The sequence below is a fragment of the Paramormyrops kingsleyae genome, chromosome 4 (genome assembly GCF_048594095.1).
Source record: "Paramormyrops kingsleyae isolate MSU_618 chromosome 4, PKINGS_0.4, whole genome shotgun sequence".
NCBI lineage: Eukaryota > Metazoa > Chordata > Actinopteri > Osteoglossiformes > Mormyridae > Paramormyrops > Paramormyrops kingsleyae.
Genome location: NC_132800.1, coordinates 46911637 through 46925761, shown reverse-complemented (window position 1 = coordinate 46925761; position 14125 = coordinate 46911637).

Here is a 14125-nt window from a genome sequence, read left to right as displayed (position 1 = left end):
TTAAAAATAAAAGGTCAAAAAAAAAATGCTAAATTAACAAGCGGTTGCAGACTTTTGCATACCACTGTAGTGTGGCTGCGTTATATAGCGAACACTTCTCTTCACAAGCTGTGCAATACCATTTAACATTTGTTATGTGTTTGAATTGGCTCTTGGTCATGCCAGTACAGACACGGTGTTGCCACCTCTGGCATCCATCACAGAGTATCTACAGTGGGATTAACAACATACAGTATAGGACAAGTAGCCATATTTTCCCATCTATCAAATGACTACATTAATTTCCTCACCCAGTCACCATCTTTATTTTGAAACTGTCCACACCATTGGCAGGCCTCCTCAAGAGATACTGTAAGGAAATAAGCATGAACTTACTGGTGAGCAGGCATTCATCATTATACTTATCATCCAGTTTGCCAAGCATGTTCACACACCCTTCTGACTGACTTTGCCTGAGTCACTTGCCCTTTATTGTGCTGTTGTGGGTTTTTTTCACTGTAACACAATTCAGTCTTCAAATGACTTTTACACATACCGTGTGATGTTATCTGTCATTGCAACCACACATCCATTCCTCTCACATTGTTTTTTGCATTATCTCAAATTAGTTCTACCCCTGATTTTTCAGGCTCAGAGTCTGTGAAAACATAGCTAAAAGGCCCTTCTGTCAAAAGGGGCTGACAGACATTCGCTATAGTCATGTTAATGTAATATAATATAATATAATATAATATAATATAATATAATACAAAATTCTTTAAAACCTGTTAAGTCTAAAACTGTAAGAGTAGGTGTACTTGTTTACAAGACAAAAACAAAAGTTGTCTTGCATAACTTTTGTAGTATTTGAAGGATTTTATACCCCATTTTAAGCACAACTGTACAATTGATTAACCCTGCCCATAACAGCCTTTTTTCCCCTAACTGTGCAGTATCTGTATAAACTGGACACATCTGGTTTGACTGCCCCAAAGAGCTTTGGTAAGTTAAAGTTTACCTTGCCTTATGTTTCTGTTACAGTTTTTCTGAATTGCTAAAAGACTAAACCTGATTCTTGGAACAAAACTTCCAATTGCCAAAACTCATTTATTGAATCAATCACTCTTTTGGTGAAACTTTAAACACAATTTGCAGATTTGAGCAAAACTCTAAACACATTCCCATTCATCAAAACACATTTTGCACTGTGGTGAACTTTGATGCAACATAGAAAACACAGGCTGCAGAAGTTCAGCACAGCCACCATACAGTAGTCATCATTTAAACACAATGACTCAAAACTGTTCACACATGTTTCTAAACATGAGAAGAAGCCAAAGAGTGACTAGAACATACAATATGTGCTAGATGAGAGTGCAAGTGCCACTGGTGAGTTGAAGTTTGACGTCAACGTACAGATGGGTCACACAGAGGATTCTTCCCGCATCACCCAGCAAGGTGTCCCTATTGCTCACTATCGACAGTTACCGTACTTATGACCAGAGACCCACACAACAATTACGTTTCAAACATTTTCAGACAACTTCACATTATATGTGATCGTAGAGCTAAATTATTCCCTATTAGTTATGAAAGATTATACAATTTTTTACTTACACGGTGACTGTATACCCTTCTTAGAATGCATTTTCCACTATCGCTGACGTATTTACCCGGGACTAAGCTTCTAACTACAGCTCGTGAGTTGTTTGAAATACGCAACTTAAGGACAGTGTTTGCGAACGGTTTCCGGCAATATATCACATGTCCCAGCGCAGGATTTCTATGTGCCACCTCCGTGGACTTTTAGTTTAAGATTATGGATGGCGGTGTCCACATGGTTACAGTGTACAGGGCGAAATGCACATTTAGAAATCCTGCGCTGGGAACTTCCATGCACTTTCGTATAGTACAAATTGCGAGCTTTCCCGCAATATATCACATGTCCCAGCACAGGATTTCTACGTGCCACTTCCGTGGACTTTTAGTTTAAGATTATAGATAGCAGCTTCCACATGGTTACAGTGTACAGGGCGAAATGCACATTTAGAAATCCTGCGCTGGGAACTTCCATGCACTTTCTTATAGTACAAATTGCGAGCTTTCCCGCAATATATCACATGTCCCAGCGCAGGATTTCTACGTGCCACTTCCGTGGACTTTTAGTTTAAGATTATGGATAGCAGCTTCCACATGGTTACAGTGTACAGGGCGAAATGCACATTTAGAAATCCTGCGCTGGGAACTTCCATGCACTTTCGTATAGTACAAATTGCGAGCTTTCCCGCAATATATCACATGTCCCAGCGCAGGATTTCTACGTGCCACTTCCGTGGACTTTTAGTTTAAGATTATAGATAGCAGCTTCCACATGGTTACAGTGTACAGGGCGAAATGCACATTTAGAAATCCTGCGCTGGGAACTTCCATGCATTTCCGTATAGTAGACATTGCGAGCTTTCCGGCAATATATCACATGTCCCAGCGCAGGATTTCTATGTGCCACCTCCGTGGACTTTTAGTTTAAGATTATGGATGGCGGTGTCCACATGGTTACAGTGTACAGGGCGAAATGCACATTTAGAAATCCTGCGCTGGGAACTTCCATGCACTTTCGTATAGTACAAATTGCGAGCTTTCCCGCAATATATCACATGTCCCAGCACAGGATTTCTACGTGCCACTTCCGTGGACTTTTAGTTTAAGATTATAGATAGCAGCTTCCACATGGTTACAGTGTACAGGGCGAAATGCACATTTAGAAATCCTGCGCTGGGAACTTCCATGCACTTTCTTATAGTACAAATTGCGAGCTTTCCCGCAATATATCACATGTCCCAGCGCAGGATTTCTACGTGCCACTTCCGTGGACTTTTAGTTTAAGATTATGGATAGCAGCTTCCACATGGTTACAGTGTACAGGGCGAAATGCACATTTAGAAATCCTGCGCTGGGAACTTCCATGCACTTTCGTATAGTACAAATTGCGAGCTTTCCCGCAATATATCACATGTCCCAGCGCAGGATTTCTATGTGCCACTTCCGTGGACTTTTAGTTTAAGATTATAGATAGCAGCTTCCACATGGTTACAGTGTACAGGGCGAAATGCACATTTAGAAATCCTGCGCTGGGAACTTCCATGCACTTTCGTATATTACAAATTGCGAGCTTTCCGGCAATATATCACATGTCCCAGCGCAGGATTTCTACGTGCCACTTCCGTGGACTTTTAGTTTAAGATTATAGATAGCAGCTTCCACATGGTTACAGTGTACAGGGCGAAATGCACATTTAGAAATCCTGCGCTGGGAACTTCCATGCACTTTCGTATAGTACAAATTGCGAGCTTTCCCGCAATATATCACATGTCCCAGCGCAGGATTTCTACGTGCCACTTCCGTGGACTTTTAGTTTAAGATTATAGATAGCAGCTTCCACATGGTTACAGTGTACAGGGCGAAATGCACATTTAGAAATCCTGCGCTGGGAACTTCCATGCACTTTCTTATAGTACAAATTGCGAGCTTTCCCGCAATATATCACATGTCCCAGCGCAGGATTTCTACGTGCCACTTCCGTGGACTTTTAGTTTAAGATTATGGATAGCAGCTTCCACATGGTTACAGTGTACAGGGCGAAATGCACATTTAGAAATCCTGCGCTGGGAACTTCCATGCACTTTCGTATAGTACAAATTGCGAGCTTTCCCGCAATATATCACATGTCCCAGCGCAGGATTTCTACGTGCCACTTCCGTGGACTTTTAGTTTAAGATTATGGATAGCAGCTTGCACATGGTTACAGTGTACAGGGCGAAATGCACATTTAGAAATCCTGCGCTGGGAACTTCCATGCATTTCCGTATAGTACACATTGCGAGCTTTCCGGCAATATATCACATGTCCCAGCGCAGGATTTCTATGTGCCACTTCCATGTTTCAATATAAGAGATGATTTGCAATATCCCTTTTCTTTTATTTATTTCGTGTATTAATTCTCAAAAAATGGCTTGTAGAGTGGCAACCACGTTTCTAGGTAGATATTTCACAGGAGTGCTTTCAAGCTGTACAGTATAGCTGTACTTATATGCGAAAATTTAATCAGATAACACCAAAACAGTTCAATAGTGCTTGGATGTGAGATCTACAGAAATACAGAATTACAATAAAATAATGACATGTTTGGTGAAAGACATATTTATTTATTGATTTATTATGATTTATTTTATTCGTCAGGAACAGGCATCCATGAACAGTGACGTTGGTAGCCATGGACATCCACATATCTATCTGACGGGAAAAGAGAAGGAAAAAATGCAGATTATCCTCGACCAGAGAACGCTCAACAGATAACATATAGAACATTTTCACATGTTTAACAAATTAACAATGAAATTAATGTTAACATTAAGAACAATACGATTTCGGACATCCGTATTGTACTGGCTGCGCAGTTGCACCGCAATGCTGAGCTCCTCCTTTTGTTTACGTTCGGCGGAATCCGGCGGAATCCGCATTTTACCCTCACCCACCGAGAACTCGTCTCGTCAATAACAATATTCGGACTTATTAAGAGAAATGGAGACTTTAAAGGTAATATCCTGCAGCGCTTATACATATGACCTATTAAACATATGCTTAGCTTTTAAACTTTTAGCGTTATATAATAAAAAAAAGTTTTTATTTTACAGCACATTGCTCACCGCTGCTCCTCTACACTACGGTCTCTCTCTCTCTCCCCGCCCCTCGCACGCACACCCCGCCAGAAAATGGCGGCGCCCATATAAAATCTCAAAATAAAAGCCGTTACAAAAATAAAACTCGTAGATCCCCTACATAAAGTATAAAAGCCTATAAAGTAAATATTGGTAATCAAATAAATTTGTTTTGTCATTCAAAGTAGGTCTAATAGGATTTTTTAAATTTCACGTAATGCTGTCAGTGAAATTTTATTTTATAGAGACGCAGCAGCAGCATCAACAGAAAAAAATGAGGAATTTAAAATGTGCCTGTATATTCTTTAGGCTATTGAGCCCACTGATTCCTTTATTTTTAAGGCTATTGTTGTGTGGAATGCCATTGCCAAACCTGTCCGTTGTTGCCTATATGTTGCTTAAAAAGGCGCAACATTTGGCTTGCTTCTGCCTGTTCGCGTACACTGTAAAAAAAATCTATTGTAAAATGTCAGTCAAAAGTCTGCCAGGTCCTGAAGACCAATAGTGCTGATATACAGTATATACACTCACCTAAAGGATTATTAGGAACTAATACAGTGTTTGACCCCCTTTCGCCTTCAGAACTGCCTTAATTCTACGTGGCATTGATTCAACAAGGTGCTGAAAGCATTCTTTAGAAATGTTGGCCCATATTGATAGGATAGCATCTAGCAGTTGATGGAGATTTGTGGGATGCACATCCAGGGCACGAAGCTCCCGTTCCACCACATCCCAAAGATGCTCTATTGGGTTGAGATCTGGTGACTGTGGGGGCCATTTTAGTACAGTGAACTCATTGTCATGTTCAAGAAACCAATTTGAAATGATTCAAGCTTTGTGACATGGTGCATTATCCTGCTGGAAGTAGCCATCAGAGGATGGGTACATGGTGGTCATAAAGGGATGGACATGGTCAGAAACAATGCTCAGGTAGGCCGTGGCATTTAAACGATGCCCAATTGGCACTAAGGGGCCTAAAGTGTGCCAAGAAAACATCCCCCACACCATTACACCACCACCACCAGCCTGCACAGTGGTAACAAGGCATGATGGATACATGTTCTCATTCTGTTTACGACAAATTCTGACTCTACCATTTGAATGTCTCAACAGAAATCGAGACTCGTCAGACCAGGCAACATTTTTCCAGTCTTCAACTGTCCAATTTTGGTGAGCTCGTGCAAATTGTAGCCTCTTTTTCCTATTTGTAGTGGAGATGAGTGGTACCCGGTGGGGTCTTCTGCTGTTGTAGCCCATCCGCCTCAAGGTTGTGCGTGTTGTGGCTTCACAAATGCTTTGCTGCATACCTCGGTTGTAACGAGTGGTTATTTCAGTCAAAGTTGCTCTTCTATCAGCTTGAATCAGTCGGGCCATTCTCCTCTGACCTCTAGCATCAACAAGGCATTTTCGCCCACAGGACTGCCGCATACTGGATGTTTTTCCCTTTGCACACCATTCTTTGTAAACCCTAGAAATGGTTGTGCGTGAAAATCCCAGTAACTGAGCAGATTGTGAAATACTCAGACCGGCCCGTCTGGCACCAACAACCATGCCACACTCAAAATTGCTTAAATCACCTTTCTTTCCCATTCTGACATTAAGTTTGGAGTTCAGGAGATTGTCTTGACCAGGACCACACCCCTAAATGCATTGAAGCAACTGCCATGTGATTGGTTGATTAGATAATTGCATTAATGAGAAATTGAACAGGTGATCCTAATAAACCTTTAGGTGAGTGTATATATACATATATATACACATATATACATATACAGGGATTATATATACCGATTATGTGGTCACTGCAGTGATGTGTTGTAGAGTCTAATAGCTGTGGGGAGGAATGATCGACGGAAGCGCTCCTTCTTGCACTGTGGGTGTAAGTCTTGTGCTGAAGGAGCTGCTCAGAGCCTCCACAGTGTGGTGCAGGGGGTGGGAGGGGTCATCCATAATGGATGACAGTTTTAATATCATCCTTCTGTCCACCACCTCCTCGATGGTGTCCAGTGTGCAGCCCAGGACAGAGCCAGCTTTCTTAACAAGCTTGTTAAGTCTTTTCCTATCTCTGTCCGAGCTGCTCCCTGGACAGCACACAACAGCGTAGAGAACTACTGCGGCCACTACTGTGTCGTAAAAAGTCCATAGGAGTTCTCTGCACACCCCGAAGGACCTCAGTCTCCTCAACAGGTGGAGGCGACTTTGGCCCTTTCTATACAGTACATGGCAACTGTGTTTGTTGACCAGTCCAATTTCTTATACAGGTGAACACCCAGGTATTTAAAAGTGTCCACAATCTCAATGTCCGAGCCCTGGATGCTCACAGGAGTATGCACTGAAGAGTTCCTTCTGAAGTCGAGCACCAGATCCTTTGTCTTACTGGTGTTCAGTAGCAGGTGGTTTTCCTCACACCAGTTCACGAAGTTAGTGATGACCCCCCTGTATTCCTGCTCATTCTCCCCGGACACACAACCAACAATGGCGGTGTCGTCTGAGAATTTCTGCAGGTGACAGTGATGGGAGTTGTACTTAAAATCAGCTGTGTACAGGGTGAACAAAAATGGGGAGAGTACCGTCCCTTGAGGTGCCCCCGTGTTACAGACTACCACGTCTGACACACAGTCACGCAACCTGACGAATTGTTATTTTAATGTTAGCACATTTGAACCTGCACTGAAAAAAAGAACATGTTTCAATCACACTGTATCAACAGAAAATACACAGGTTTATTGAATATGAATAACTTGTGTTAATTTAACTCAATTGTTCAAGTTGCTGCCAAAGCAAAACATCTGTGTGCAACCACTTCCACTATTGAATTAAGTAAATCCAACATGTTCTTTTTTTCAGTGTGGAGCAAGGGGGTCAGATGGCCTTGGTGAGAGTAAGTTGTATGAGAGGCAAAGAACATGATGAGCGAGTAGCAAGGACAGAAAGAAATATAAAAATAAGAAATATGAAAGCTATAAATTAATGAACTAAATGAACATCATTAAATAACTTCAAATTAACTAGGGAAATCCCTCAGTCCCCCCTATGATCCTATGGAAAACAAAACACATTGAATCATCACGAGTAATTAATCACAAGTAAATGACCGATCAGGATATAACTGTAAAACCTCAGCATAAAGCCTTGAATCTACACTAGGTTCTAAAAACCAAGTGAGGCACCTTGCATAAAAATAGCAAAATAAAATTAAAAACATAAACCCATATCCCATTAATCAATCACAATCATCACCATCAGTTTTGGCAATTGTGTTTCCATAAACATATTTGCACAGACTACCAGGAAAGCAAATGAAAAGCTTGACAATCCACAATATGTGTTTGTGTGTGCATGTTGTTGGTCTTTTGGCTGGTTAAAGTTTGTGACTTTGTTGCCCAGCAGCGTAGGCTACTAAGGGAGAGGTTACTAGCACATCACCTTAGCGCGTTAGATCTCAGGAACATAGTCTACTCTTTTGCAGTGGCTAGCATGAATCCATCTGCTTTTACCACACTCTTTAACTGCTGCATTTGTTATTAACAGTACCTGATATGGGCCCTTCCACTTAGCCCCAAGCGGTTCTTTCTGGGGTTTCTTGATTAGTACCCACTCACCCGGTACCAGAGTGTGACCTCCGTCGACGGGATCTTCCCACGCGTCAGAAATCTGTTGAAAGGCAGACTGAACGGCATTGGTGAGCTTAATGCAATAATCAACCAGGCTATCACTAGCAAGGTGAACGTCTGCTTTTTTCAGATCTGTGCTGTCGGGAAGATGCATCGGATGCCCTGTGATGATCTCAAATGGGCTCAAACCAGTCTTTTTGTTGGTTGTCGCTCTAATGCTGCAGAGAACTATTGGCAGTGCCTGAGGCCATGGCACTCCTTCCTGATGATATTTGGACAGCCTGTTTTTGATGACTCTGTTCATCCTCTCCACTTGTTCCGATGACTGTGGGTGATGAGGGCAGTGGAATGACCATTCAATGCCCATGAGTCGGCTGATCTCTTGACAGACTGCTCCAGTGAAATGTGTTCCTTGGTCAATTTGACATGGTAGGCCCCAGCATGGAATGTAGTCCTTGACCAGTGTCTTTGCAGTGTGTGTGGTTGTGGCTTTTCGGCAGGGAACTGCTTCCACCCACCTTGAGAATCTGTCCGCAATGACAAGTACATCTGAATAACCATGACTTTTGGGCAGAGTGATGTACACTGTAAAAAAAAATCCATCAAAAAACAGAAAATGTACTGGCAGAAAATTACCAGCACATTTTCTGTTAAGTTAACGGACTTTAATTTTTAATTTTTCATTCTACCAATGTAGAACTGTTTGTTTAATAAACTGTGTTCTGCGATGGGCTGGCCCCCTGTACAGGGCTGTTCCCTGCCTCGTGCCCATTGCTTCCGGGATGGGCTCCGGACCCCCCGCGACCCAGTAGGATAAGCGGGTTGGATAATGGATGGATGGATGGATAAACGGCGTTGTTCACAAAACTACAAAAGTAATTTGAGAATATAGTAATTCACCTACATTCTTTATTTTTCATGGCTAAAAGGCCCATAAACATGCAACTGTCTAGCTGAAGCTGGATTTGAACCAGGAACCTGTGGATTACAAGACCAAGTACTTAGGCTACTGAGCCACACAGCTATACTGACTTAATTTAAGTTGTAACTTTTCAAGTGGAATGAATTGCAACATAATTTAGCAGGACTGAAAGAAGGTGAGAGCTCCCCTAGTGGCTATGGGAGTGAATTTCCATAGAGCAGATATTATGTGTGGCAGCCTCATTGCTTTTAGATCACAAGTTGGGATAGAGGAACAATTTGCTTATCAATTTACTTATTTAATATTTACATTTTTTATTAGGCTTGATTTTTGGAAACCCATATTTTGAAACCCACCGCAACTGAAAATGGAATGCCACAGATATTAATCTCTTCCATTGTATTATTAAATATGTTGTAACCTGGAATGATAACTCTTAGGCTGGGGATCTGTATCAGCAATCATAATGTTGCTGGTTTAAATCCAGTGAATGCCAAGTGTAATTTGGCAATTTCTCTATCTTGGGTGTGATGTCAATCATCATCCAGCCTAGTAGGGAAGTTCAACATACAGAGAAGAATGGGGAACAGTAGCAGGATTAATGGTGCGTTCGATTATTTCTCTCCAAGTGGGAACTCGGATGAAAATGTCACGAAACGTCACGAAAAACGTCACTTCCCGTCGGAAACACGCCTCTTTTATGACGTTGAGGTCGGACAAGATTTTGTTGTCCGAGTTGCCCCTGTGACGTAATTTCAACATGGTGACTTGGTTTGTTTGTAGTTTGTTTACCGTTCGAAAAAAGAATATCGCTATGAATGTACTAAAATATTTTATAAAGCTTTTAATGTGGTTTGACTAGTTCGTGTTTCTTGTTTGTCTCTCGGAAAAATCTCCATTTTTCCATTTGGAAAACTCCAAATCTCCTAAAATATAAAGCAACAACACACAGCAACGTGTTCATGGAGGCAGCCATGTTTGTTCCAAGATGTGGGTAGCTCGAATAGGAGATTGTCGGACGTGATGTCACTCAATTCGGAATATCCGAGTTCCGAGAGAAAAATGAACGTACCATAACACTCTAACCACTAGAAATAAACCCACACTCATCCATAGGGATGAGTTCAGTTCTTGATGAGTACAGCTTGTAAGTTGGAGAACACCAAAATTAAAAAAAAATAAAAATTCCAGCATTTATCTCCTGAACTGCCACTCAACAAGTCTTTTCCAAAGCACACAAACCAATTGCTGTGTATTTATACTGTTGCCCTATTCAACACCATCAGGGTTAAAAGTTAAAATAAAGGCAGTACCCTGTCATGCTATGCAAATATACATCAGCACTATTGGTCTTCTGGAGAGTGGGCAGGTCCAGGAGCTGCAGAGTGTAACAAACTTTATAATCTGTGTCAATGAGCACTGCCTTGCCTGAAATGCTTTGCCTGGAAATTAACTTAAATGTGTATTACATATTACAGGAGAAATACTTAAAAAATAATTAGATTTATCAACTGGCTCCTGAAAGTAGGAATTGTGAATGAACTTAAATGACCTTAACGAGTATTATAATCAGGTACATTGCAATTCATTCCACTTGAAAAGTTACAACTTAAATCAAGTCAGTGTAAGTGTGTGACTCAGTAGTAAGTATTTGGTCTTGTAATCCACAGGTTGCTGGTTCAAATCTAGCTTCAGCTGGGTAACTGCATGTTTATGGGCCCTTGAGCCATGCAAAATAATGAATGCAGTGAATTACTATATTCTGAAATTACTTTTGTAGTTTTGTGAACAACACCGTTTATTAAACAAACAATTCTGCATTGGTAGAATGAAAAATTAAAAATGCAAATAAACTATTAGTTAAGAAATATTCCTTGGAACAAAAAACTGTGGAAAACTGAATTTACAGTATTTTCCTTGAGACTTGAAGGAAGAGTCCGTTAACGGAAAATGTGCTGGTCATTTTCTGGCAGTACATTTTCTGTTTTTTGGCGGATTTTTTTTTTACAGTGCAGAAAAATTAGACAATCATCAACTATGCTGGTAGGACAAAAATGAAAGGCAAACATAAAGCCCTAGAACAACTAAAGAGTAAATGGGAAGAAAAATCTTTGCATAGACAATTCCCGAAATAAATGAATGACAAAGATGTGGACCAAGCCCAAACAAACGGGTGGCTAAAAACATTAGGCCAAGTCGGAAACTGAAGGGCTCATCATTGTTGCTCAAGACCAATGCAGTAAGACCAACTATTATTGAAATAAGATCTTGAAAGACAGCATCAACCTGATGTGTGGGATATTCAACAAAGAACAAGAGACAATAGACCATCTAGTCTCTGGCTGCTCAGAATTGGCCAAAATGAAATATATGCAAAGACACAACAAAGCAGAAGCATACCTTCATTGGTCAATAAGCAGATATTATAACATCCAAGTTAAAGACAAATCTTACAAACACAAGCCGTCGGCGGTAACTGAAAACAATGGGCCATTCACCAATATTTTCTTAAGAATTCTCTTAAATTTGTTCCTATGAAATATGCTAAGAACAACCTACGTCGGATTCATGATGTGTTCTTAAGTAGCAGAATTGTTTGCACCTTTGTTCTTAAGAATGATGAATCCCACGTCTTCGCAACTGAAAGCGCGTGCCAGGTTGTCCAAATTAGCATAGGGATAGCATAGTGCGCCTTCACAAACATGCAGAAAAAGCATCGGATATAGCGGAGTGGCATATAACAGAATTTCGCTTATAACGGACAAACAATTTGGTCTCCAGGGCCGCTTTTAGCTGTCGTTTTGTTCGGCTATAACAGACATGCAGGCTCCGCCTACAAGGCACGTGGCGTGCCAGTGATATCCAGCACAGATACGTAGTCACACATCTGGTCAGGTAAAGTTGGATTACTACATGTACAATATAATAATCTATACCACAAGTGTTTCTGCTGGGGTGTGGCATGAGTAAATGGTATCATGTAGTTGTGTTCTGGTCATACAGCAACTCTGGATATAACAGACTTTGGATATAATGGACTGTTTTGCCAGGTGCCTTGAAGTTGACTGGATTGTACTGTACAGGAGGTAAATGCAAATAGACACATGTTATTTAGTAGCGTAACCAGTGGATATAAAGCCCCAGAGAAAGCTGACACATGGAGAGATATCACTTTGTCTGTGAGCGCAGTGTGCCAAATAAATCTAAATGATCTTCAAACATGCGTTCCCTTCTCAGAACACGATCGGCAAGCTCTTCAAGAAGTAACAGAAATGCCATTTTGATAGCAAGGCCAAAGCGCAGAAACAGACCTATTTATAATCCGCATGATTGCCGTTACTACCATGGAAATAATTTTTAGACTTTAAAATTATTTTTTATATTTTACTTTTATAAATTATTCAAATACTATAATTTTATGAACTGTAGAATGAACAAAACTGCTACAACCGATTATTTTAAACAAACTATCATTACTCAAATGTGCGTACGAATGGTCTTGAGTGTGCGTAGATTCTGTTCTTAGCTAAGAACAAATTCAGATAAGAAAACATTGGTGAATGTCAGAATCTTTGTAAAAAAAAGTGCGTACGTGGGTTTTAAGAACAAATTTGTTCGTAAGAATGGTTCGTGAATGAGGCCCATTATCCATCAAGTTAACCATCACACCCTCAAGGTAGCCCCAAGTTCAAGGGATGGAGTAGGCTTCATGAGTGAATAGAGCAGAATGTAAAGAATGAGTAATAATAATAATAATTATTATTATTATTATTATTATTAATAGTCTTTATTATTGTTGTTGTTGTTTTATTATTGTTGTTGTTATTGTTGATGATGATGATGTTATTAAAACATAAAAATGCTGATTGAAATACACTCACCTAAAGGATTATTAGGAACACCATACTAATACGGTTTTCGCCTTCAGAACTGCCTTAATTCTACGTGGCATTGATTCAACAAGGTGCTGAAAGCATTCTTTAGAAATGTTGGCCCATATTGATAGGATAGCATCTTGTAGTTGATGGAGATTTGTGGGATGCACATCCAGGGCACGAAGCTCCCGTTCCACCACATCCCAAAGATGCTCTATTGGGTTGAGATCTGGTGACTGTGGGGGCCATTTTAGTACAGTGAACTCATTGTCATGTTCAAGAAACCAATTTGAAATGATTCGAGCTTTGTGACATGGTGCATTATCCTGCTGGAAGTAGCCATCAGAGGATGGGTACATGGTGGTCATAAAGGGATGGACATGGTCAGAAACAATGCTCAGGTAGGCCATGGCATTTAAACGATGCCCAATTGGCACTAAGGGGCCTAAAGTGTGCCAAGAAAACATCCCCCACACCATTACACCACCACCACCAGCCTGCACAGTGGTAACAAGGCATGATGGATCAATGTTCTCATTCTGTTTACGACAAATTCTGACTCTACCATTTGAATGTCTCAACAGAAATCGAGACTCATCAGACCAGGCAACATTTTTCCAGTTTTCAACTGTCCAATTTTGGTGAGCTCGTGCAAATTGTAGCCTCTTTTTCCTATTTGTAGTGGAGATGAGTGGTACCCGGTGGGGTCTTCTGCTGTTGTAGCCCATCCGCCTCAAGGTTGTGCGTGTTGTGGCTTCACAAATGCTTTGCTGCATACCTCGGTTGTAACGAGTGGTTATTTCAGTCAAAGTTGCTCTTCTATCAGCTTGAATCAGTCGGGCCATTCTCCTCTGACCTCTAGCATCAACAAGGCATTTTCGCCCACAGGACTGCCGCATACTGGATGTTTTTCCCTTTGCACACCATTCTTTGTAAACCCTAGAAATGGTTGTGCGTGAAAATCCCAGTAACTGAGCAGATTGTGAAATACTCAGACCGGCCCGTCTGGCACCAACAACC